General features: G+C 42.6%; 1 long non-coding RNA gene across 2 annotated transcripts; it reads left to right on the plus strand.

The window, feature by feature from the left end:
* The first annotated feature begins 14,159 nt into the window (after positions 1-14,159).
* On the plus strand, positions 14,160-17,922 carry LOC123384813. Of its 2 annotated transcripts, none has more exons than XR_006596455.1 (2): positions 14,160-14,937; positions 16,439-17,922. It is a non-coding gene; the product is annotated as an uncharacterized LOC123384813 (long non-coding RNA). The 2 variants fall into 2 exon arrangements; XR_006596456.1 differs by lacking the exon at positions 14,160-14,937 and adding an exon at positions 16,057-16,119.
* Positions 17,923-23,933: the final 6,011 nt, after the last annotated feature.

Here is a 23,933-nt window from a genome sequence, read left to right on the forward strand (position 1 = left end):
ACAAAAGTTACCATTTTAGCCAGTTTTAATTGTACAGCTCAGTGGCATTAAATATATTCACATAGTTGTGTAACCATCACCACTGTCCATCCTGAGAACTTTTTCATCTTTCCAAAATGAAATTTCATACACACTAAACAACATTGCCCTATTCTTTCCTCACCCCCACCCCCAGTCACTGACAACCACGATTCTACTTCCTGCCTCCATAAGTTTGACTACTCTAGGTATCTTACATAAGTGGAATTATAAAGTATTTGTCCTTTTGTGACTGGCTTATTTCACTTAACATAATGTCTTCAAGGTTCATCCATGTTGTATTCTGCCTCAGAATTCCATTCTTTTTTTTAAGGGTTGAATAATATTCCATTTTATGGATATGCCACGTCTTGTTTATCCACTCACCCACTGATGGACACTTGGGTTGCTTCCATTTTTTGGCTATTGTGAAAACTGTTGTTGTCTACATGGGTGTGCTATCTTCATGAGTGAATCTCTGTGCAAATTCCTGCTTTCAGTTCTTTTGAGTATATACCCAGAAGAGGAATGGCTGGATCACGAGGTAAATCTATTTTATGTTTTGAGGAACAACCCTGCTGTTTTCCAGAGGCTTTGCACCCCCAGCAATACATAAGGGTTCTAATTTTTCAACATCTTCGCCAACACCTGTTATTTTTTGTTTTGTTGTGTTTTTTATTGATTTATTTTTTAAAGATCTTATTTTTAAGCAATCTCCACACCCAATGGGGGGCTCAAGCTCATGGCACTGAGATCAAGAGTCACACGCTCTATAAATTGAGCCAGCTAAGTCCCGCCTGTTTTATTTTTTGATAATAGTCCTCTCAATGTTACAATTAATGTCGTTATTTTGATTTCTAGAGATGTTGAGAATCTCATTCAGCGCTTTTTGGCAATCTGTACATGCTTTTTGGAGAAATGCTTATTTAAGTCCTTTGTCCATTTTTAAATATGTTGAATACAAGTGGTGAGAGTGGGCATCCTTGTCTTGATCATTATCTTAGGGAGAAACTTACAGTCTTTCACCATTGCATATGATTTCTGTGGGTTTTTCCATATATGGCCTTTGTTATGTTGAGGTAGTTTCCTTTCATTCCCAGTTTGTTAAAGTGTTTTTATTATGAAAAGACCTTAAATTTTTGGTATCAATTGAGATCATCATGAAGTTTCCCCCTTAATTCTATTGACATGGTATGTGATGTTAATTATCGTATGTTGAACCATCCTTGCATTTCGGGAATATATCTCATTTGGTCATGGTACGCCCTTGGGCTATTTTCACTTTTCTTCTTTTTTTTCTTTTTGTTCTTCAGACTCAATAATTTCAAATGACCTATGTTCAAATCCATTCATTCTTTCTTCTGCCTGTTTGAGTCTGCTGTGAACCCCTCTAGTGAATTTTTCAATTCAGCTATTGTATTTTTCAGCTCCAGAATTTCCATTTAGTTCTTTTTTCATTCATATTTTGTTTTCCTGATTTCTCATAGTTTTTATTTGTGTTTTTCTTAAGCTCTTGGAGCACATTTAGGGTAGTTTTTAAAATCTTTGTCAAGTGAGCCTCAGGGAAAGTTTCTGGAGATTTATTTTGTTCTTTTCAATGGGTAACTATTTTCTCATTTCTGTATATGCTTTGTGATTATTTGTTGAAAACTGGGCTTTTGAAGAAAGAGTCACCTCTCCCAGTCTTTGCAGAACTATTAGGGGAGGACCTTCACTCATCAGCCTATTGTGAAGCTTTATTATTGTCAGAACTTTCCTGTCCATGTGTCTTCCTTGGGCTGGTGCTACCCAACCCCCACCTCCATTCTTCTGTATATAGAGTTGCCTTGAAACATCTTAATTTCCCTAAGAGTTTTCCCCCTGCTTCTCCTGGGGGTCTTAGTTGTTCTAGTGTATTCCCCAAGCAGTGATCTTTGCTCTGGGTTATCTGTAGGTCTGTCTGCTGCACTGTTGTAATTTTCATGAGCCTGCAGCTTCTTGTAGCATATTCTAGCCAGAGATCCAAGCCACTTTTTGCTGTTTGAACTCTGAGTTAGACAATACTGAGACCAATCCCACAGGCAGCACACAGGTTAAAAAGTCATAAAAAAAAAAAAAAAAGAGGGAGAGGCAGTGTGCAAATATCAGAAGCTCAATGTTGACATAATTTTGAGGTGGTCATGAGACTTATAAGTGGGAGTGGATAAGTGCTTAAAGTCCAAGGGAATGTCTGGGCTCATGAGATACATTCTGGATACTAAAATGTGGTAATTAAAGCTATGAAATTGGATATAAGACCCAGAGGATGAGTATGGACAGAAAATACAATTGGTCCAAGGACAGAGCATGGGATACTTCAGCATTTAGAATTCAGGGAAAGGAGGAGGAACCAGCAAAGAACGTTAATGAAGATGATCATGTTGAAGACATTCACAAAAGTCTTATTTATGTGACTGATTTCTTTGAGAAAACTGATCTAGAATAAGTTCAATAATTCGGCAAATTCTGTAAAGTTTTTAGTACATTCATGTAGCTAATTTATAATCATTCTAGCGGTTATAGGATTAAAACATGTCAAGTGAAGAAATTACAAAACCCACTTCCTGTATTTGACAGATCTAGTGTCTAAGTCATCACAATGATTTGGAATTTTATACTGATGTAAATTCAATATATAATATCAATGATATTATTGATATATATATATATAGATAGATGTATCAATATTGATCAATCAATATATCGATACATCAATATATATATTGATATTTCATATATATATATATATATATATATATATATATAGTAAATGGTCTTTTGGTGGGCTGTGGTAGGCAAAACTTTTTTTAAGCGGGACACTAAGAGCTTTAACCACAAAGATAAAGGGGTGGTAAGTTGGACTTTATTAAAGTTAAAAACTTCTGTTCATCTAAAGGCATCATTTCACAAGAGGGCAATACCCGAAGAGTCAGTAAGCATATGAAATATGGTCAACGTCATTACTCTCTATTACATAGAATCAGATCACGTGATTATGGAGTCTGGAGAGTCCCAAGATCGGTGGTTGGTGCTGGAGACCCAGAAGGAGCTAAAGGTTATAGCTCCAGTCTGAAGTCTGAAGGCCCAGAGACCAGGAGAACGGATGGTTAGTTCCAGTTCAAAAGCTGGCGGGCTTGAGACCCAGAACAAGCCAGTGCTTCAGTTTGAGTCTGAAGGCACAAAACAAAAATTGATGTCCTAGCTCAAAGGCAGTCAGGTGGGAGCTTCTTATTTTTCAGGCTTTTTGTTCTAGTCAGGCCTTCAACTGATTGGGTGAGGACCACCCACATGAAGGAAGGCAATCTACTCCACTCAGTCTGATTCCAAAGTTAATCTCATCCAGAAGCACCATTATAGACACATCCAGAATAACGTGTGACCAGTTATCTGGGCCTCCTGGGACCCATTCAAGTGGATACACAAAATTCGCCATCACATTAACAGTGTGTGTGTGTGTGTGTGTGTGTGTGTGTGTCTTACAATTAATGTAAGTGCCATATGGAATAATTTTGTAGAACGCATGACTTTCTCTGAAAGAGAGGACTTACAATCTGAATCACATTTACATAGCTGAATGCCTCCATGCATTGGGACGTAGAAAAATAATGGTGAACATATTCGCGAGACCTAACCTCCAGGGTTAATGTCTTACTTAACTGTTCTGTATCGAAAGATCAGATTAATCACAGATTGTGGATTTCTACATAATCTAACTTCCATTGCAAACATGTTTTCACATAATGACTTTTTACATAATGGCTTCTCCTGTGATGTGACTTGTAAAGGGCTTTACGCATGAAATAAACTGTAGCATTCGGGGATCCGGGCTCATGCCCCACTGTGGATCTTTTGCAGGAGTTTGGTTCAGTTCAGTTTGGTTCAGTGACAGCCAAGTGGAAAACTGCAGCAAAGCCCTCACCTAGAAATGATTTTTCCCATTTAATAGAGGAGAGATCAAGTTGTGTGAATGTACCTAAGGATATTCTGCAAGTTAATGACAGAGGCAAAGATAGGATTTAGCAGGCTGGACAAACATTCCACTGTAATTTATATACTTCCCTGGCTCTGATTTAATGACTTTGACCTCATGTCCAGTGAAAAATCCTGGCTTAGCAAATAATCCCTGCAGAGACTATTTCGTGATGCCAATTAAGAAGTTTTTTTCTGGATGACTCTTTGTCCTTCCTCTCTTAATACAACTTCTACATCAGTTGCCTTGAAGAGCCTCATTCAGGTGGTATGCGACTGCTCCAGGTGTTAGCCAGCTGTCAAAACGAATAAGCTACACATTCTCTGGAGTGTAGCGTGCTTGTCCCTCTGCTGAGAAACAGCTAGAACCGACATGCCTGCATTAGGTATTTTGTTATTAACATTTTTCCCTGATTATAAAAGGGATATGTGCTCATTACAGAAAATTAGAAAAGCACACAGAAGATACTAAAAATTGCTTATAATCCCCCAGATACCATTCTTAAACTTTTCCAGTCTTTTTTTCTATGCTTATTTTGAACATGTATTGACACGAGTGTATACACACACACACACACACACACACACACACACACACTTTTATAATACACTGTATCTATGTATTCATTGTTCTGTTTTATTTGTTGCGGTGGACGTACTCATTTATTAAATAAATCTGAATAGATATTCAGGGAGCATGCCAGATACTTGAATGATTACTGTAACTTACCAAAATGTTTCATATTTCTTGGTAAGGTAGCCCATATTTCGTATAACTTTTGGGTTTTGACGGAAAACAGACTTATCTTTATTAGTTTTTTAATGTTTACTTATTTTGGAGAGAGAGAGAATGTGTGCCTGTGCGAGAGAGGGGGAGGAGGGGCAGAGAAGGAGGGAGACAGAGGATCCGAAGTGGCACTTGCTCGGACAGCAGGGAGCCCAGCCCGATGTAGGGCTCGAACTCACAAATTGTGAGATCATGACCCGAATAAGTGGAAGTTGGGCGCTTAACAGACTGAGCCACCCAGGTGCCCCCAGACTTAGCTTTTATTATTTATTTATTTATTTATTTATTTATGTATGTATGTATGTATGCATGCATGTATGTATGTATGTATGTATGTATTTATTTATTTATTTTTAAGTTTATTTATTTTGAGAGAGCAAGAAAGCACAAGCAGATGAGGGGCAGAGAGGAGAGACAGAATGCCAAGCAGGCTCTGCGCCATCAGTGTGGAGCCCCACACCGGGCTTGAACTCATGAACGGTGAGATCGTGACCTGAGCCGAGATCAAGAGTCAGATGCTTAACCAACTGAGCCACCCACGTGCTCCCCGCACCCCCCCACCCCCCAGACTTATCTTTATTATCTGCAGAAGAATAGATTGTATACCGTGACAATCATGCCTTCGCTCACTCATTCAAAACCTCTTTATTGTGACCAGATGTGTACAAGATTGAAATGTTCTTTAGCAATCAAGTAACTTTTTTGACACTCAGTACCAATGACCTTTGTTTTCCTAAGTAACACATTTTAACTTAAAGTCATGTGTAATCCAAATTTGGGCATTGTTATTAGGTATAGTTGTCATATAACAACATTGTATTAATTTGAGGTGTACAACATAAAGATAAGATCTATGTGTATATTGCAAAATGATCACAAGAAGTCTAGTTAATATCCATCACCACACAGTTACATTTTGTGTGTGTGTGATGAGAACTTTTAAGATCTACTCTCTTCACATCTTGCAAATAAGCCACCCAGCATTAGTAAGTATAACCATCATGCTGCGCATTGCATTCCCAAGACTTATTAATCTTATACCTGGAAGTTTGTGCCTTTTGACCTCTGGCAACCATCTGTCTGCTGTGTCAATGAGTTCAATTTTTTTTTTTTCAGATTCCACATATGAGTGAAATCAGACATGTACTTATTGTTTAACAAACTCCACACTAGCGCCTACACTGTTTGGATACAGAGACATTTTCTATTTTAGTCACTATTATTCTCTGGCATTTGGTAGATGCCCAATAAGTATTTGTTGAATGCACAAATTAATTAATAAAACTTGTTTTTACTGAGTATGATGCTAACATTTCCCTACGATGCTCAATATTCTTTTACAGCATCTTTTAATATTTTAAGGTACAATTTAGATACATAAAATTGTATGTATTTTATTAAAAACATGTTTTTAATGTTGATTTATTTTTGAAGGAGAGACAGAGTGTGAGCAGGGGAGGGGCAGAGAGAGAGGGAGACACAGAGTCCTTAGCAGGCTCCAGGCTCTGAGTGGTCAGCCCAGAGCCCTGCATGGGGCTCAAAACCATGAACCGCAAGATCATGAGCTGAGCCGAAGTTGGACACTGAGCCACCCAGGCGTCCTTGGTACCTCTATTCTGAGTTTTACCACTCACACACAAATAGATTATTTTTATCTGTTCTTGAACTTTGCATAAATGGAACACGGTTTTTAAAAAGTATTCTTCTGGATCCACCTTTTTTCATTCAACATAATTTTATTAAAGATTCATTCATCCTGTTGCATATACTAATGGCTTTTTCTTTTTCCTCATTGCTATATTCCTATGCTATATGCTCTAGTATTCTATAGCATAGAACAGTATTCTACTATATAAATACACCCTAATTTGTTTATTCATTCTTTTGTTGACAAATATTTGGGTTATTTCCTTTGTGTAGCTCTTGTGCATAGAGTGGCCATGAACATTCTTATATAAAAGTGCTTTGCACTTGATCTTAGCCAAAAGGGCGAGAAGCGATTTTATAGAAGTCCTTTGGAGGACATACGCTTTAATTTCTCTTGGGAACCTAGAAACAGGCCAAAGTGTAGGTATGTTTAGTTTTAGTGGTCCAATCGTTTTTCCAAACGGGTCAAAGCAATTGATACTCCCTCCAGGGATGAATGAAAGCTCCACTTCTTCCGCATCCTTGCTAACATTTGGCATTTTGGGTCTTTTTAATTGTAGCCATTTTGGTAGGTATTTGTGACAATCGCTGTGGTTTTAGTGTGTACATACGTGATGAGTAAGGATGTCAGTGTCTTTTGTAGCTTACCAGCTGTGTGGGCATTGTGAAGTGCCTTTTGTGTGAAGTGATACTTTCTGACCAGCACAAGTTTTTAACTTTAACAAAGTCGGACTATCAATTCTTTTTCTTTTGTGGTTACAACTTTCCGGGTCCTGCTTCAGAAAATTTTGCCCTCCACAAGGTCATGAAGCCATTTGTCTATGTTTTCTTCTAGAAGCTTGATAATTTTTACCTTTTACATTTAGGTCTACGATAGACCACAAACTAATTTTGGTTTACAGTGTAAGCTGAAGAGCCAAGTTCATTTTTCCAAACAAATATTCAGTTGCTCTAATCCCATTCACTGAAAGGTTTATCCTTTCTCCCACTAAATTATTTTTATTTTATTTTACTTTATTATACTTTATTATACTTTATTTAATTTTATTTTATTTCACTTTATTTTATTTTTATTTTAATTTTTTTCCCTGATTTACATCCAAGTTAGCCAGCTTACAGTGCAACAATGTTTTCAGGAGTAGATTCCTTAGTGCCCCTTACCCATTTAGCCCATCCCCCCTCCCACAACCCCTCCAGAAACCCTCGGTTTGTTCTCCATATTTAGGAGTCTCTTCTGTTTTGTCCCCCTCCCTGTTTTTATGTTCTTTTTGTTTCCCTTCCCTTATGTTCATCTGTTTTGTCTGTTAAAATCCTCATATGAGTGAAGTCATATGATTTTTGTCTTTCTCTGCCTGACTAATTTCACTTAGCATAATACCCTCCAGTTCCATCCACGTAGTTGCAATTGGCAACATTTCATCCTTTTTGATTGCCAAGTAATACTCCATTGTGTATATATATATATATATATATATATATATATATATATATATACCACATCTTTATCCATTCGTCCACTGATGGACATTTTCTCCCACTAAATTTCACTGATGCCTTTGCTGTAAATCAGGGGGCTGTGTGTGTATGCGTCTATTCCTAGACACTATTTTCTGTTCTGCTGGTCTATTTGTTTACATCTTTGTGACATTGATAGGGAAACAAAGGCAAGAGAAATGTAGCTTAAATTAAATCTCTTTGCAGCTTGCAGCCCACTGATAGATACCTGAAACATACAGAGAGTGACCTTCCTCAAGCAACTCATGATTGCCTTGCTTCCTTCATATTTTTGTTTTAGTAAAGACTCAAAGTAACCTTATCTTAACAGTGGCTAGCCTCTCAAGGTCCTGAAAGCCTTTCTTTCAAATTCCTTAGAGACGTACACTATCCCTCACCCCCGCTCACTTGAAAGTGTATAATCAGTCACTCTTCACAACCCCAGGGCAGCTCTTTCTGCCCAGGGGTCCTGTCCCCGTGCTTTAATAAAATCACCCTTTTGCACCAAAGAAGGTCTCAAGAATTCTCTTATAGCCATTTCCTCAAGAACTCCATTAACATTATAGCACCATTTTTAATGGTTGCAAAGTTTTGTTTTCCCGTTGTTGGATATTTAGTTTGTTACCAAACTTTATTATAAGCATGAATATCCCTACAAAGAAGGCTTTATGCAAACCAGTGACTTTTCTCATAGAGTAAATTACCGAATTGGAATTGCTGACTCTGAAAAATGCACATATTTTAAGTGTTTCCTATATATTTTTGAAGTGCTGTCCAGAAATAAATCAAATTACTTAATTTGATACTAACTGAATTCTCCTGCCAGCACTGGATGAGAGTGCACCTTTTTCCAACGCTTAGACATGGCTTATATTATCTGTCAGTTTATGGTTGTGATAGGAATGGAATGTTTCTCAGGTCTTGTTGTTGTGGTTGTTGTGACGTTTGGGGTTTTTTAGTTACCAGTGAGCCAAAGAAGAGTTAAAAAAAAATCCAATGGTCATTTTCTTTCTACTCCTGTGAATCATATATTCAGATATCTTTTCTATTTTCCACTGGGATGTGTATCTGTTTTATCTATCAGAAAGAATTCTTTGAACATTTAATATATTAACAATTGTCTCTCATATTTGTTGAAACATTTTCTAATTTCCTAAAAATTTAAAACATTTTTGAATTAACATTTTAACTCACAGGGTATGTTTTAGTTTTATATGTTTCAATTTGATTAATCTCTTTCCTTATGAATTTGTTTCTAGTATCATGATTATAAAATCCTTTCTCAGGGTGCCCGGGTGGCTCGGTCAGTTAAATGTACAACTTCAGCTCAGGTCGTGATCTCATGGTTCATGAGTTTGAGCCCTTGGCTTCAGATACTCTGTCCCCTTCTCTCACTGCCCCTCCCCCCCAAAAAAATAAATAAAAATTAAAAAAAAAATCCTTTCTCATATATATGCACATGTTCAGTACAAGAAAGGATTTTTCTGGCACAAACATTTCAGATTATTGTTTTCTATTTTATTTTATTATGATTATTATTTTTAATGTTTATTTATTTTGAGAGAGAACGCGAGCGACTGTGAGCAGGGGAGGCAGAGAGAGAGGGAGAGAATCATCCCAGGCAAGTTCTACGCTCGCTCAGTGCCAAGCCCAACATGGGGCCGGAAACCACAACAATGAGATCATGACCTGAGCTGAAACCAAGAGTCGGAGGCTTAACCGACCGAGCCACCCAGGCATCGCTTATGGTTTTATGTTTTAGAAACATCTCTATCTATACTTCCACCTTTTCATTTCTGATTCTTTATTTTATACGCTCTACTGATTCTAAGTCAGTTTTATAATTTTTTTTTCAACTTAGCCTTTTCAAAGAGCCGGTTTTCTTTATATATTTTTTGTTGCCTCTTTAATTATTTTTTTGCCTTATCGTTATTATTATTTTCAATGCTTTCTCTTTCTAAAATGTGGATTTGAGTGTGTATATTTGCCTCTGATACTTTGCAAGCTTTCATCCCACAAGTTTTATATGTACTGTTCTTTTTTTTTAACTGTTTATTTCTTATTGAGAGAGAGAGAGGGAGAGAGAGAGAGAGAGAGAGAGAGAGCGCGTGCGCGCGCATGAGTGGGGGAGGGGCAGAGAAAGATGGAGACACAGAATCCGAAACAGGCTCCAGGCTCCAGGCTCTGAGCCGGCAGCACAGAACCTGACACGGGGCTCGAACTCATGAACCGCGAGATCATGACCTGAGCCGAAGTTGGATGCTCAACCAACTGAGCCACCTCGGCACCCCATGTAGTGTTATTTTCTAATTTCCATTATTATTTTTGCAATTGCCCATGAGTTATTTGGAAAAGAGTGTTTTGATTTCTAAGTATAAGCATTTGGGGGTCATCTTTTATCCATTTCTTCTTCCTCAAGGTATTGTGGTCAGAGAATGTTGTTGCTAGAATATTTGCGTTGGGTATCATCACATTGGTAAACATTGTACAGATCTTTAGAAAGATTTTTAAAATTTCCAGTTGTTAGTCTCAGGAATTCATTCATACGACTTTGAGAAAACTTGTCCCCTGTGTTGTTCCACCCCCGTGTTTAGTAATCACTGGTCTGCCTGATAGAGCAATTACTGAGAGACTTGTATGAAACATCTCACCATAGCAGCACACTTATTATTATTTGTTTTATAATTCTGAAAAGTTTTATTTCCTATATTTGGAGTATATACACTTAAGTACATATATATATATATATATATTTAATTTGTATTTAAATTCTAGTTAGTTAACTCAGTACAGTGTAATATTGATTCAGAAGTAGAATTCAGAGATTCACTTACATGCAACACCCAGGGCTCATCACAAATGCCCTCCTAATATGCATCACCCATCTAGCCCATCCCCCACCCACCTTCCTCCCATCAACTCTGTTTGTTCTCTATTGTTTGTTTGTTTTTTTTAATTTTTAATGTTTATTTATTTTTGAAGGAGACAGAGAGAGAGTGTGTAAGCAGGGGAGGGGCAGAGAGAGAGGGAGACACAATCGGAAGCAGGCTCCAGGCTCTGAGCTGTCAGCACAGAGCCCCACTGGGGGCTCCAACTTGCGAACTGCGAGATCATGACCTGACCCATAATGACCAGAACCGAAGTCAGACGCTCAACTGACTGAGCCACCCAGGTGCCCCTGTTCTGAACTGTTAACAGTCTCTTATGGGGGCGCCTGAGTGGCTCAGTCGGTTGAGCATCCAACTCTTGATTTTGGCTCAGGTCGTGATCCCAGGGTTGTGGGATAGAGCCCCATGTGCTGAGCGTGGATCCTGTTGAGATTCTCTTTCTCTCTCTCTCTCTCTTCCCCCCTCCCCACTCTCGTGTTCTCCTTCTCTCTCTCAAAAAAAAAAAAGTCTCTTATGGTTTCCCGCTCAGTACATATATGTTTAAAATTGTTGGGGCGCCTGGGTGGCTCGGTCGGTTAAGCGTCCGACTTCGGCTCAGGTCACGATCTCATGGTCCATGAGTTCAAGCCCTGCATCGGGCTCTGTGCTGACAGCTCAGAGCCTGGAGCCTGCTTCGGATTCTGTGTCTCCCTCTCTCTCTCTGCTCCTCCCCCGTTCATGCTCTGTCTCTCTCTGTCTCAAAAATAAATAAACATTTTTTTTAAAAGTATTAAAATTGCTAAATCTTCATGGGAAATTGTTCTTTTGTATTATTGAGTAGTGATTAACTTTACTACTAATAATGGTGTGTGTGTGTGTGTGTGTGTGTGTGTTTCCTCAGCAAAGTCTATCTTATTTGGAATTGTAGAAGCAACATCAGCTTTCTGTTGGCTATATTTGCCTGGTGTGCGAGGTGTGTGCGTGCGTGCATATGTGTGTTTTCAGTCTATTTTCTTCGAACTTTTACCTGCCGTTATGTATTAATCCTGTCTCTTGTAAACAGCACAGAGCTAGTGCGCATGGAAACGTTTATAATATATTCATTTCATAAAAGTTTCTTGCCTTTTTCCATATTTCATTTGAAATTTTGAACTTGGGCCTGGCTTGTTTTCCCGTGCTTACTAATAGCGTCAAGCATTTGGCTTTGAAATTATGCATACGTCAAACATCTGTTAAAAGAAGTCCCAGATTCGGGCAATAGATTATCTGTTAGCCTTAGATTTGGGCGATTTTTTCCCCCTAGTATCTCAAGTTATTTTAGAACGAGAGGCTGCATTAGGCGACACTAATCAGATGGCATTTGAAACAGAGCTCATGTTTCAGACTCTTAAATTAAGAGCGTGTGTAGGAAGCTATGTGACCTCTTCAGCTTCTCGAAATTTTGGGATTTTCTTCAGTTTAATGCAGTGCTGTTGACACACGATGCTACATGGGTCGCAAGTGCACAGCATAGTGATTCCACAACTCTGGACCTCATGCTGCACTCACCACAAATGCAGCTAATCGTCTGTCACCACACAACATAATTATAACAGTACTGGCCATATTCTCTCTGCTGTACCTTTCATCCCCGAGTGATTCATCCATAACCGGAAGCCTGTAACTCCCAATCCTCTTCACCCATTTTGTCCACCCCCCCCCCCAACTTTGGCAACTGCCAGTTTGTTCTCTGTATTTATAGATCTGTTTCTGCTGTGTGTTCATTGGTTTGGTTTGGTTTGGTTATTAGATTCCACATATAAGTGAAGTAAGTATTGGTCTTTGTCTGACTAATTTCACTTAGCATCATACCCTCTAGGTCCATCCATGCCGTTGCAAATGCGAGATCTCGGTCAATTGTGTGGCTGTGTAATATTCCATTGTGTCTATGTAAATCACATCTTTTTTTTCCCCTTTATTTTTATTTCTTTATTTTCATTATTTTTTCATTTTTTTCATGGAAATATACCTTTTTTTGTTATTTTAATTTATTTTTTAAATTGACATCCAAGTTAGTTAGCATATAGTGCAACAATGATTTCAGGAGTAGATTTCTTAATGCCCCTTACCCATTTAGCCCATCCCCCCCTCCCTCAACCCCTCCAGCAACCCTCTGTTTGTTCTCCAGATTTAAGCGTCTCTTATGTTTTTGTCCCCCTCCCTGTTTTTATATTATTTCAGCTTCCCTTCCCTTGTGTTCATCTGTTTTGTGTCTTAAAGTCCTCATATGAGTGAAGTCATATGATATTTGTCTTTCTCTGACTAATTTTGCTTAGCATAATACCCTCCGGTTCCATCCACGTCATTGCAAATGGCAAGATTTCATTCTTTTTGATTGCCGAGCAATACTCCACTGAATATATGTACCACATCTTCTTTATCCATTCACCCTTTGATGGACATTTGGGCTCTTTCCACACTTTGGCTGTTGTGGATAGTGCTGCTATAAACATGGGGGTGCATGTGCCCCTTCAAAACAGCACACCTGTATCCCTTGGATAAATACCTATAGGGCAATTGCTGGGTCATAGGGTAGTTCTGTTTTTAATTTTTTGACACATCTTTCTTTATCCCTTCATCTATCAATGAACCCTTGGGTTGCTTCCACGTTTGGCTATTGTAAATAAAGCTGCAATGAGCATAGGGGTGCTTATATCTTTTCAAATTAATGTTTTTGTTTTCTCTGGGTAAATACCCAGTCCTGGGGTTATTGGATTGTACAGGTATTTCAATTTTTAGTGTGTTGAGGAACCTCCCTATTATTTTCCACAGTGACTGCACCAACTTACATTCCTGCCAACTGTGCTCAAGAGTCCCTTTTTCTCCACGTTCTAACACTTGTTATTTCTTGTCTTTTTGATTGTAACCATTCTGACAGGTGTAAGATGATATCTCACTGGGTTTTGACTTGCATTTCCCTGACGGTGAGTGATATTTTTTCATGTGTCTGTTGGCCATCTCTATGCCTTCTTTGGAAGAATATCTATTTGGGTCCTGTGGCCATTTTTTTTTTTTAAGTTTATTTGTTTATTGGGGGGGAGGGGCAAAGAGAGAATACTGTCAGCACAGAGCCTGATGTGGGGCTTGAACTTGCAAACCATGAGATCGTGACCCGAGCTTAAATCAAGAGCCGGATGCTTAACCAACTGACCCACCCAGGCACCCCTTCTGCCCATCTTTTAATTGGATTGTTTGTTTTTCTGGTGTTGAGTTGTATAAGTTCTAGGTATATGTTGGATATTAACCCCTTATCAGATATATCATTTGAAAATATCTTCTCCCATTGAGACGGTTGCCTTTTCATTTGAATGATGGTTTCCTTCACTGTACAAATGGTTTTCATTTTGGTGTAGTCCCAATAGTTTATTTTTGCTTTTGTTTCCTTATCCGAGGAGACATATTGAGAAAATTTTGGGGAAGTTCAATGTCAGAGATTACTGCCTATGTTTTCTCCTAGGTGTTTTATGGATGGGGCCTCAAATAAGGTCTTTAACCCACTTTGAGTTTATTTTTGCATATGGTGTAAGGAAACGATCCAATTTTATTCTTTTGCATGTGGCTGCCCAGTTTTCTCAGCACCATTTATTCAAGAATGTCTTTATCTCATTGTATGTGCTTGCCTCTTTTATCATAGATTAATTGACCATATAAGCATGAGTTTATTTCTGGGCTCTGTATTCTGTTCCATTGATCTATGTGTCTACTAAAACTTTGAAATTTTTATACACTTATAATTCAAAGATAATTGATTAAGCAAAAAGTCAAGTATTATTCTACATAAGTTATTGTTTTATTGATATTTATGAATAATTATCTATCTATTAAAGCATCTTGGCTACATGTATTAAGTCTCTTAGGACTGCTGCAACAAATTACATCACGAAGGGGCTTAAAATAACAGACTTTTATTCTTTCAGTTTTCAAGAGGTTAGAAGTGTGAAGTCAAGGTACGAAAGGGCTGTGCTCCCTTTGAAGGCTCTAAGGAGAATCTTTTTCTTTGTTTCTTCTTCATAGCCCTGGCAGATTTGGTGTCTAGAGAGGACTCACTTCCTAGTTCATAGACTCTTTGTCTTGCCGAATCCTCGTGTGGTGGAAGAGGTGAGGGAGATCTCTGGAGTCTCTTCTCTAAGGGCACTAATCCCATTCATGAGAGCCCCCCACTTCCTGACTGTATCATCTAATCTCATGACCTTCATGGCCATCTTCATGGCCCCATCTCCTAAAATTATCACATTGGGAGTTAAGATTTCTTTTTTTTTTTTAATGTTTTATTTATTTTTGAGAGAGAGAGAGAGAGAGCAAGAGAGAGAGAGAGCACAAGTTGGGGAGGGACAGAGGATCCAAATTGGGCTCTGTGTTGATGTGGGGCCCCAACCTACAAACTGCGAGATCATAACCTAAGCTGAAGTCAGACACTCAACTGACCGAGCTACCCAGGCACCCCAGGACTTAGCATTTCAACACAAGAATTTGGGGAGGATACAAATATTCAGTCCATAGTAGTGTGTAGGTCTCAACACTCTCTCTACCCTACCTCTTCTTATAAACATACGTGACTGCATTTAGAGCTCACCCAGATAACCAGAATAAGCTTCTTTTCTCAATATTCTTCATTAACCACATCTTTTGTCATATATACTAATATTCACTCTTTTGCTGGATAAGGTAACAGTCACAGGCTCTGGAGATTAGGATGTGGACATACCTCCTTGGGAGCCACCATTCAGCCCACTAAGCACCTGACACGTTGCTAGACTACTTTGAGTTCTGGGCCTCAACATCTCTAAAATCAATCTTAAAAATTTTCAAATTATAGATTAGAATACCGGAGAACCTGGGTGGCTAAGTTGGTTAAACATCTGACTCCTGATTCTGGCTCAGATTATGATCTCACAGTCCGTGAGTTCGAGCCCCACATTGGACTCTGTGCTAACAGCTTAGGATTCTCTCTCTCCCTCTCTCTCTCTGCCCCTCCTCGCCTGCGTGCATGTGTGCTCTCTCAAAATAAATAAACTTAATAAAGGGATTAAAATAGCAAAGCTACCTGCTCTCTTCAAGTTGTAACTATTTTTTTTTTACATTTATTTATTTTTGAGACAGAGAGAGACAGAGCATGAACAGGGGAGGGTCAGAGAGAAGGAGACACAGAATCTGAAACAGGCTCCAGGCTCCGAGCTGTCAGCACAGAGCCCGACGCGGGGCTCAAACTCACGGACCGCGAGATCATGACCCGAGCTGAAGTCGGCCGCTTAACCGACTGAGCCGCCCAGGCGCCCCCAGGTTGTAACTATTTTTTAGGGATAATTTGGTGAGGTATAGATAGTTCCTGTTCCATGCACTCCTCACCTGCAGCTACTTCTGCTCCTGCCAACCATTGCTCGGGGCGATGAATTACTACCTGTGTACCTGTGGTACACAATGAGTGCCTCTTAACACTTCCCAGCACCGTTAATGTAGAAAATGTTTACAGCTTCTTCTTTGTTGTACATATAATTTACAGGCGCTGCTGGGGGCAGCTTCCCGTAGAGTGTAGACAGTGTGGGGCGGGATTGTTAGTGGGTGAAGCCACCTGAGTTTTTGTCATTGCCAATCTTTTCAGCTGGGACACTGCAGCACGAAGGTCCAGAAAGGCAAGTGACCTGACCTGGTGGTGGAGTTGGAAGATGAGCTCACTCTTCTCGACCTCAGCACAAGTGGTTCCCACTGCACTCGCCCCCACCCTATTATCACGTCCCACTGTGCGGCCAATAGGACAATGTGATTTCAGGGGTCTTAGAACTGTTGCAGGGGAACCAAAGTCGAAATGTTTGCCTTGAACACTCCGCCTCGGGAGTGCTTTTGATGACTCAGTCCCCGTGATATTGTGATTTATCGTAAGAAATACATACGTGGTCTCTGTCCCCTTTTCTGGCACAGAGCTTCTACAACCCTCGAGATTTCCTAAGTGATGAGGGCAGTCAAGGTGTCTTTGGTTAAGTTAATGAGGCGACTTTTGGAAAGCACCTGAAGATGGGGGCTGGTTGCCAAGAGAACCGACCGTGTGGTGCGAGTGTTGCAGCTTTCAGGCTGTCTACTCCCCCCGCCCCCATCTCTGGAGGAGGGGCTGGAGACCCAGTTCAGTTGCCAATGGGCAGTCATTTGATCAACCACGGCTACGTAATAAAGCCTCAGCAAAAATACAAAGGACGGGGTTCAGAGAACGTCCTCATTAGCAACACGAAGGAGACGTGCCAAGAGTATTACACTTGGAGAGGGCACGAAGCTCTGTGCCCCTTCCCCTTCCCTTGCCCTGTGCATCTTTCCCATGGGCGATTCCTGAGTTACATCCTCTGGAAGAAACTGGTAACAATACCTGTTTATTCATATGGCCAGTAAGTAAAATGTTCCCCGGAGTCTTGCGAGCTGCTCTAGCAAACTAATTGAACCCAAAATGGGGTTTGTGGGGGTCTCCGATTCATGACCAGTCAGAAGCACAGGAAATAACCTGGACTTGTGATTGGCTCAGAAATGGGGGGGGGCACTCTTGTAGAACTGGACCCTTCAAATGCAGAGTCTGATGCTCTCTCTGAGTAGATAGTGTCAGAATTGAGTTGAATGGTAGGCCGCCCCACCGGTGTCTGAGAATTGCTTGGTATGGAGGAAAAAAAAAAAAAAAAACCCCTCATACCTTGGCATAAGTGACATCGGGGTTCAGAATGGCTTATGCCAAAAGATGCCACTTTGGTATGTTGATTATTTTAAATTAAAGGTACTTGAGAAACAGCTGGTCCAATAAACACCGTCTGAAAATAGGAAATGCATTTGCCATGTGAAAGTTACCCTCCCTGTGGCGGAAGCGTGGAAGGCATCCTTATCGCTCGACACAGGGAATTTAGGGCTGAGGAAGGCTGTATAAACAAATCTTGTTACTCCTTCACCATTTTACTACCCTTAGCTCAAGCCCCTTTGCCTTGTCAATTCTTTACGGACTCACTGTCTCTTTGTTTAAAAGGCATAAAAGCTTCTTGTTCTGGTCACGTCTTTGAGTCCCATATCTTTGTGGGGCTCCTGAAGGTGCATGTGCAATTAAACTCGTTTTGCTCCTCTTGGTCTATCTTTCTATGACAGGGGTAGTCTCAGCGAAGAACCTAGAAGGGTAGAGATAAAATTATTTTTCCTCCCCTGCAGTGATCAGAACCTGTAGTCCCCAAATGGAAAGCGCTCCGGGAATCATCTGGTGGTCACCTTACTTCTTTAGACTGGTAATGACATGTGTGGATATGCCTTTGAATGATAAGGAGCATGAGGCTCACAGGACCACACGTGGTTGGAGGGAAAGAAATACCAGAACCCAAGTCTGCGGACATTTGCTCCTCTCACCTGTGATTGGAGCCCGTCTGCTCTTGCCACGAAAGCAACTGGGGGCCCTTTTGCAAAAACAAGACATTAGCGTAGGCCTGGAAAAAACCTGGAGATAAAAGCAAATTGTTACGCTTCTGGCTTTTTCTCTTTTTGGGGGGTGGGGAGTAGGGATAAGGATCTTTGCAGGTGGGAAGATTGTGATGGCTTCATTTAGATGTCATGTTCTCAGGGTTCTGAAGGTGACATCAGCCTGGGCCAAAAGTAAGGAGCGCGACCTCCTTCGTGCCAGCACTGTCGTTCGTAATGCCTCCTTCATCTGCTGGCTGATGGCTGAAAGGGAGCCTGTAAATACCCTGGGATAGGTACCTCTAATGTAAATGTGTGCTGTAGGATAAATAATAGATACCGTCTCCTTTGCTTGGAACAGGCTGTCACATAAAAGAGGCCAGAAAGAGGCGACGGTCCCAGTGAGGGGCTAAGTTTAGAAGAAATGAGCATACATTTGCTTGGGTTCTCATTTTGCTTAACACTAGCATTGGGAGGAAGGGAATCTTTCCAAGAGCACAGGAAGAGAAACTGGGCCTCGGCCAATCTTTGGGGCCAAACCGAATTCAGAGAGCGTGATGTGTTTTCGAAAATGCTTGGCCAGCTAGTTATTTCAGATCCCTTGGGCCTTCGTGGCTCAGAAGCCTGCTTAGCTCTGACTAGTCAAGCCAACGAAGATGTCTAATGACGACTCGCGCTTCCACAAGCGACTGAACAGTGTTACTATTCCCTGAAAGATTTGTGGGGCTCTTCCTGCCGATGCCATAGGACCTGCGTCGACTTAGATTGTCGATGCCAGGCCAAGTTTGCACACACATAGACAAAACCTTACAAAGCATCTTCCTGCCTGTGAGAAAAATGACTTCCGACACGTTTCCCAGAAAACTGAAGTGTGTTGGTTTGCTTTCCTAGGACTTAAAACTCAAGGTTTTTTTCCTCCCCTGGTGCAGCTGATTGATGGCACTTATGGAGTTTGAATCAGTCAGTCGGCATGGTTCGGCTAAGTTAAGCAAAATCTGACTTCCCTGTCCTCGGGAAGGACAGCATTGAGGACATCTGGGGATCTCCATAGCAGAAACGATCCAACGCTCCCTTTTGGGTGAACAGTGGAAGAGCCTGTAACCTCAGTTTCCCTACGTGTGTCATCCATTCAGGACCCGTTGTGCGGGAAGAGAGGTTCTGCAGCTGTGGAGACCCCGAGCCCACCTCTTGATGACAGGGATAGCAGGACCGTTAGAAATAGGGAAGCGGTAGTTCCCTAAAGAAAAGAAGGGATGGGGGCGCCTGGGTGGCGCAGTCGGTTAAGCGTCCGACTTCAGCCAGGTCACGATCTCGCGGTCCGGGAGTTCGAGCCCCGCGTCGGGCTCTGGGCTGATGGCTCGGAGCCCGGAGCCTGCTTCCGATTCTGTGTCTCCCTCTCTCTCTGCCCCTCCCCCGTTCATGCTCTGTCTCTCTCTGTCTCAAAAATAAATAAAAACGTTAAAAAAAAATAAAAAAAAAAAAAAGAAAAGAAGGGATGCTAAGTGGACAGTAACAACGCCTGGCTCCCTTTTCTGGACCCCTGGGAGGAGACAGCATGTTTTACTGGAAGTGAGGGAGCCGGTGGTGAAGGGAGACATAGGGCATCCAAATCCACCATGGCCAACTCTCTACGACATCCTGGGAGCATGGCAGACCCTGTGCCTGTGCTTTGAGTCCCTGGGACTTTTTATGTTCTGCCCACCTGCCGAGCCGCCCTGAGATTCAGAGGAAAGAATGGATGGGAGAGGGTTTTGCAGACTGCAACGCACTTGTGGATGCTGTGAACCACACCAGGCACCTTCCGAAAGCCCGGAGTGGGTTTCAGAACCCGCTAGGGAAACCCCTAGAGAAGCAGACACAGCAACATCGAAAGCCTGACTCGAGGGAGACAGACTCACACGTCCGAGTCCACAGGGAGCAGTGTTGTGCAGCCAGGATGGATGAAGAAGGCCACTCCCTAAAGTTCCCCTGGAGATGCTTTATCTGGTTCTGACCAGAGGCCGAGTATGTCCCTTGCTGGGTTCAGGCCATGTTTTGGCTTCCCAGGAATCTCTCACCCTCCCACCCCCACCCCGGGGACTCTTCAGAACTGAACGCTGCTGCATTTTCCTTCCGACGTCTTGTTTGATCTCCGATGGAAAGAACGTGACTTGTCCCGAATGCAATTTCCCTTCCTCTGTCTCTCTGCCTTCCGAAGGGGGTCGCGCTTTCCAGATTGCTGCTCGGCATTTTATTTTGCACAGAATGCTTCTCAAACCTTCTGGAGTGATCTCTTTGGACAGTGCTGTGAAGTGTGTCATTAGGGATTTCCGAGTACCTCACGCTTGAAGAAACTCAGCCACGGGGCAAGCTAGGGCTGTGCCTCCGGACAGACGTGCAAAGAAGGAGCTGTTCGGGGGGAACCAGGGCTTTACTGCGGGGCTGCTGAGGCACCCACTTTCTCTTCCCTCAACCCCCCTTGTCAGATCGATGGCAGGCATCGCACAGAGCATTCAAGAGACACGTTTTTTACCGTAATATTTTCACTTAGTTGTTGAAAATTCAGATACGCTCTGGGGGGATGATTGGGTGGGGAGCCTAGTGTTAAACGTCAGCCAAAAATATCACTTCGATGATACGGTACAGCTAGCTTCACGCAACCCATTGAGACCCAGCTTTGGCATGAATTACATATCATCACAGCCCCGTCCACGGGGATCCAATGACCGCTAGGGCCTTGTCATCATGTGACTCCGCAGAGCTCTGACCCCGGGATACGGCAGAATGCTTGGTCACCGAGGAGCGCGTAGTTCTCTTTCGGAAGAGGTGTCCGAATCACTTGCTGTGACGGGACCATCAGAACGGCACGAGCGGCTAGAATCTGAGAAGGAGAAATGTCCTGAGCAAGGAGGAAAGGAAGCCACAGCCAGATTTCAGAGGTCAGGGACTGGGGAGCTGGCAGGTGGGAAAGAGGAGGACGCGGACACTGAGAAGTCCTGGCAGGCATTCGGCCAGAGGGATAGCGGCGAAGCCAGAGGAGTGAGGCAAACAAAGTAAGACGCGAAAGGCGCAGCATTGTGACCCCTCAGCGAGATCTAGCTCATTCCAACCTGTTTTCCTCTGCTCTGGCTGCTATCACAGAAAGCCACCGACTGGGGGGCTTAAATGGCAAGACGTTTATTTCTCAAAGCTCTAGAGGCTGGAAGTCCAAGATCAGGTGCCTGCAGGTTCCACGCGTCCGGTAGAGCTCCCTTCCGAGCAGATGGGCAGCTGTCATCTTGCTGGGTCCTCATACAGCAGAGAGAGAGAGAGAGAGAGAGAGAGAGAGAGAGAGATATCATCTCTTGCGTCTCTTCTGGTAAGATCACTAATCCCATCACGATGGTACCACCCTTGTGCCTAATCACCTCCCAAAGGCCCCACCTCTTAACACCATTACACTGGGGTCGGGGACACAAATATTCAGTCCATAGCATACGGTTCTAGATGCACTGAAGGTCTGGAGTCGCTTCTGTCGTTTTTGGTTGCTCATCGCTTGAGTCCCCTCTCGGTGTCTCCAGTGTGACGAGTTCTCTGCTGTATGAATCTCTGTGGGCGTCAGAGTGCACCTGCCATCGTGGTCAAAGGAATCGCCTTTCTTGCAGGGAGGCGAGACCTAGGCTTTGCCAACCTCACACACAGCCCTTGGGTTTGAGGGGGCCCAGAAGCAGGGACTTCAGAGGATTCTCTGCAGCGCACGACTGTGTCCCCGGCGTGGTGGCGGCTGCGGTGAGGCAGCAAGACGGAGGTCCCATGGCAGCTGGGGCGGCAGTGCATCCTGGGTCTGCTGCTTGGGGCCACTGCTGACCGGGACCTGGGAGCCAGTTCTGCTGCGGGATGTGCGGGTTTCTGGACTCGCACCCCAGATCTTTTAGTGATTCCATGAGGTACTTCATTTCCTTTGAATAAATTACTCTTTCTGCTTAGGTCAGCCAGTCGATTGCTGTTGCTAATGATCCTACCTAACGAATTGCTATGTTCCAGACAGCAAACAAACATCAAAGGACCCCAAAGGCCTTGTGTCAGGAATGTCCGTCTATAACACTAGCTCTGGCTTGTTGAGGATGTATTTTTGCCTGCTGTTCTAAGTTGTAAGGCGACAGTCTCCGTAAAGCGGTCGTGTTTCAGATCCACCTTGCCAGACCGTCCCTAAGCCTGCTAGGACTGGGTGCCCGGGGTGGTGAGTCTTCCCCAAGGACCTGGGCCGTGCTGACTCATGAATGGAGTCCTGCCTTGCACCGTATCTAAGAATAGAGGCCAGCGTTCTTCTTGGTCTCTTCTAGAGTCCCTGCCAAGGGCTTAGCTTTGCTTCTTTTCTCCTGACTTGCAAGAGTGTTACAATGACCTCTGCGATGCCTAATGTTCTCCCAATTTCGGCTTTTCACTTCCAAAGCTGAGACCTTCCTCTGGACCCTTCCCACTCCAAATTTTTCAGGTGCTGGCCTGGACTCAGGACCTGCTCACTGGTTTTCTAGTCTCTCCTCAAGACACCCCTGCTTCTGCCCCTGTTCCCCTCCCCGCATCTGTGTCCCATGAAAGCTCTCCTCCCTGGGTTCCCAGTGATGTTGCCACCTTGCAGCATACCCCAACTTTCAGCAGGGGTCAAAGGGGTGCATATTAACAGGCACCAAGGAGTCCTTGCTTCTGGGGCATAGTCCCATCCTGGCCAGAATCTCCTTATGTGTTCCTGCTGTGACAAATGCTTACCCTGGAGGCAGAAAACAGAACAAGGTCAAAATCAAGGGCCTAGGTTGACAACTGTAGTTTCCTCAGGTTACCTAGAATGAGCAGGAATGAGAAATTGCATTTCAGGAATTAGAAAAAGAAGATGAAGAAAGTAGAGCCTTAAGGCAGAGAGAGAGAGAGAGAGCACGCAACATCAAGCCCAAACCTGATATATCAGACACTTAATGTTAGATACCAAGATGAAATACCCTAAAAGCTATTTGATGAGGTTTTTGGGGTGATAGTGGGGTTCGTGGGGTCCGGAGCCAACGACCTAGAAAGAATTATTGAAAACGTCTTTGGTGCATAAAGGTGATTTTATTAAAGCACGGACAGGGGCGCCTGGGTGGCTCCGTCGGTTGGGCGTCCGACTTCGGCTCAGGTCATGATCTCGCGGTCTATGGGTTCGAGCCCTGCGTCGGGCTCAGTGCTGACAGCTCAGAGCCTGGAGCCTGTTTCAGATTCTGTGTCTCCCTCTTTCTCTGACCCTCCCCTGTTCATGCTCTCTCTCTCTCTCTCTGTCTCAAAAATAAATAAATGTTAAAAAAAAAAAAAAAATGAAAGCACGGAGACAGGACCCGTGGGCAGGAAGAGCTGTCCCGGGACCATAAGGAGAGACTGGGTATATCCTATGGGGTTGAGGTAGGTAAAGTCCAGGGGAAGTTTCCAGTGAGACTTTCATGTGCTAAAGAAGACTCCCAGGATACTGGAGGCCTAGCTATTGTCAAGCTAAGGTTGTTTTTCCCTCTAGCAAAGTATTAACATTAAGACCTGGGGAGTTCCTGGGGAAACTGCCAGCCTCACGTTAGAAGGTTCGAAGGAAATTTAGTTCTGTCTGCCATTTCCTTCTGCCTTTGTCTCCCACAGCCCTATGGAGGGGTGATGAAGAATTTTAGGTCCTTCAGGTCTATGATTTCTATCAGTTCACCATTTCTTTTTCCCCT

Source organism: Felis catus, chromosome B1 (genome assembly GCF_018350175.1).
Source record: "Felis catus isolate Fca126 chromosome B1, F.catus_Fca126_mat1.0, whole genome shotgun sequence".
In the NCBI taxonomy this organism is placed as follows: Eukaryota; Metazoa; Chordata; class Mammalia; order Carnivora; family Felidae; genus Felis; species Felis catus.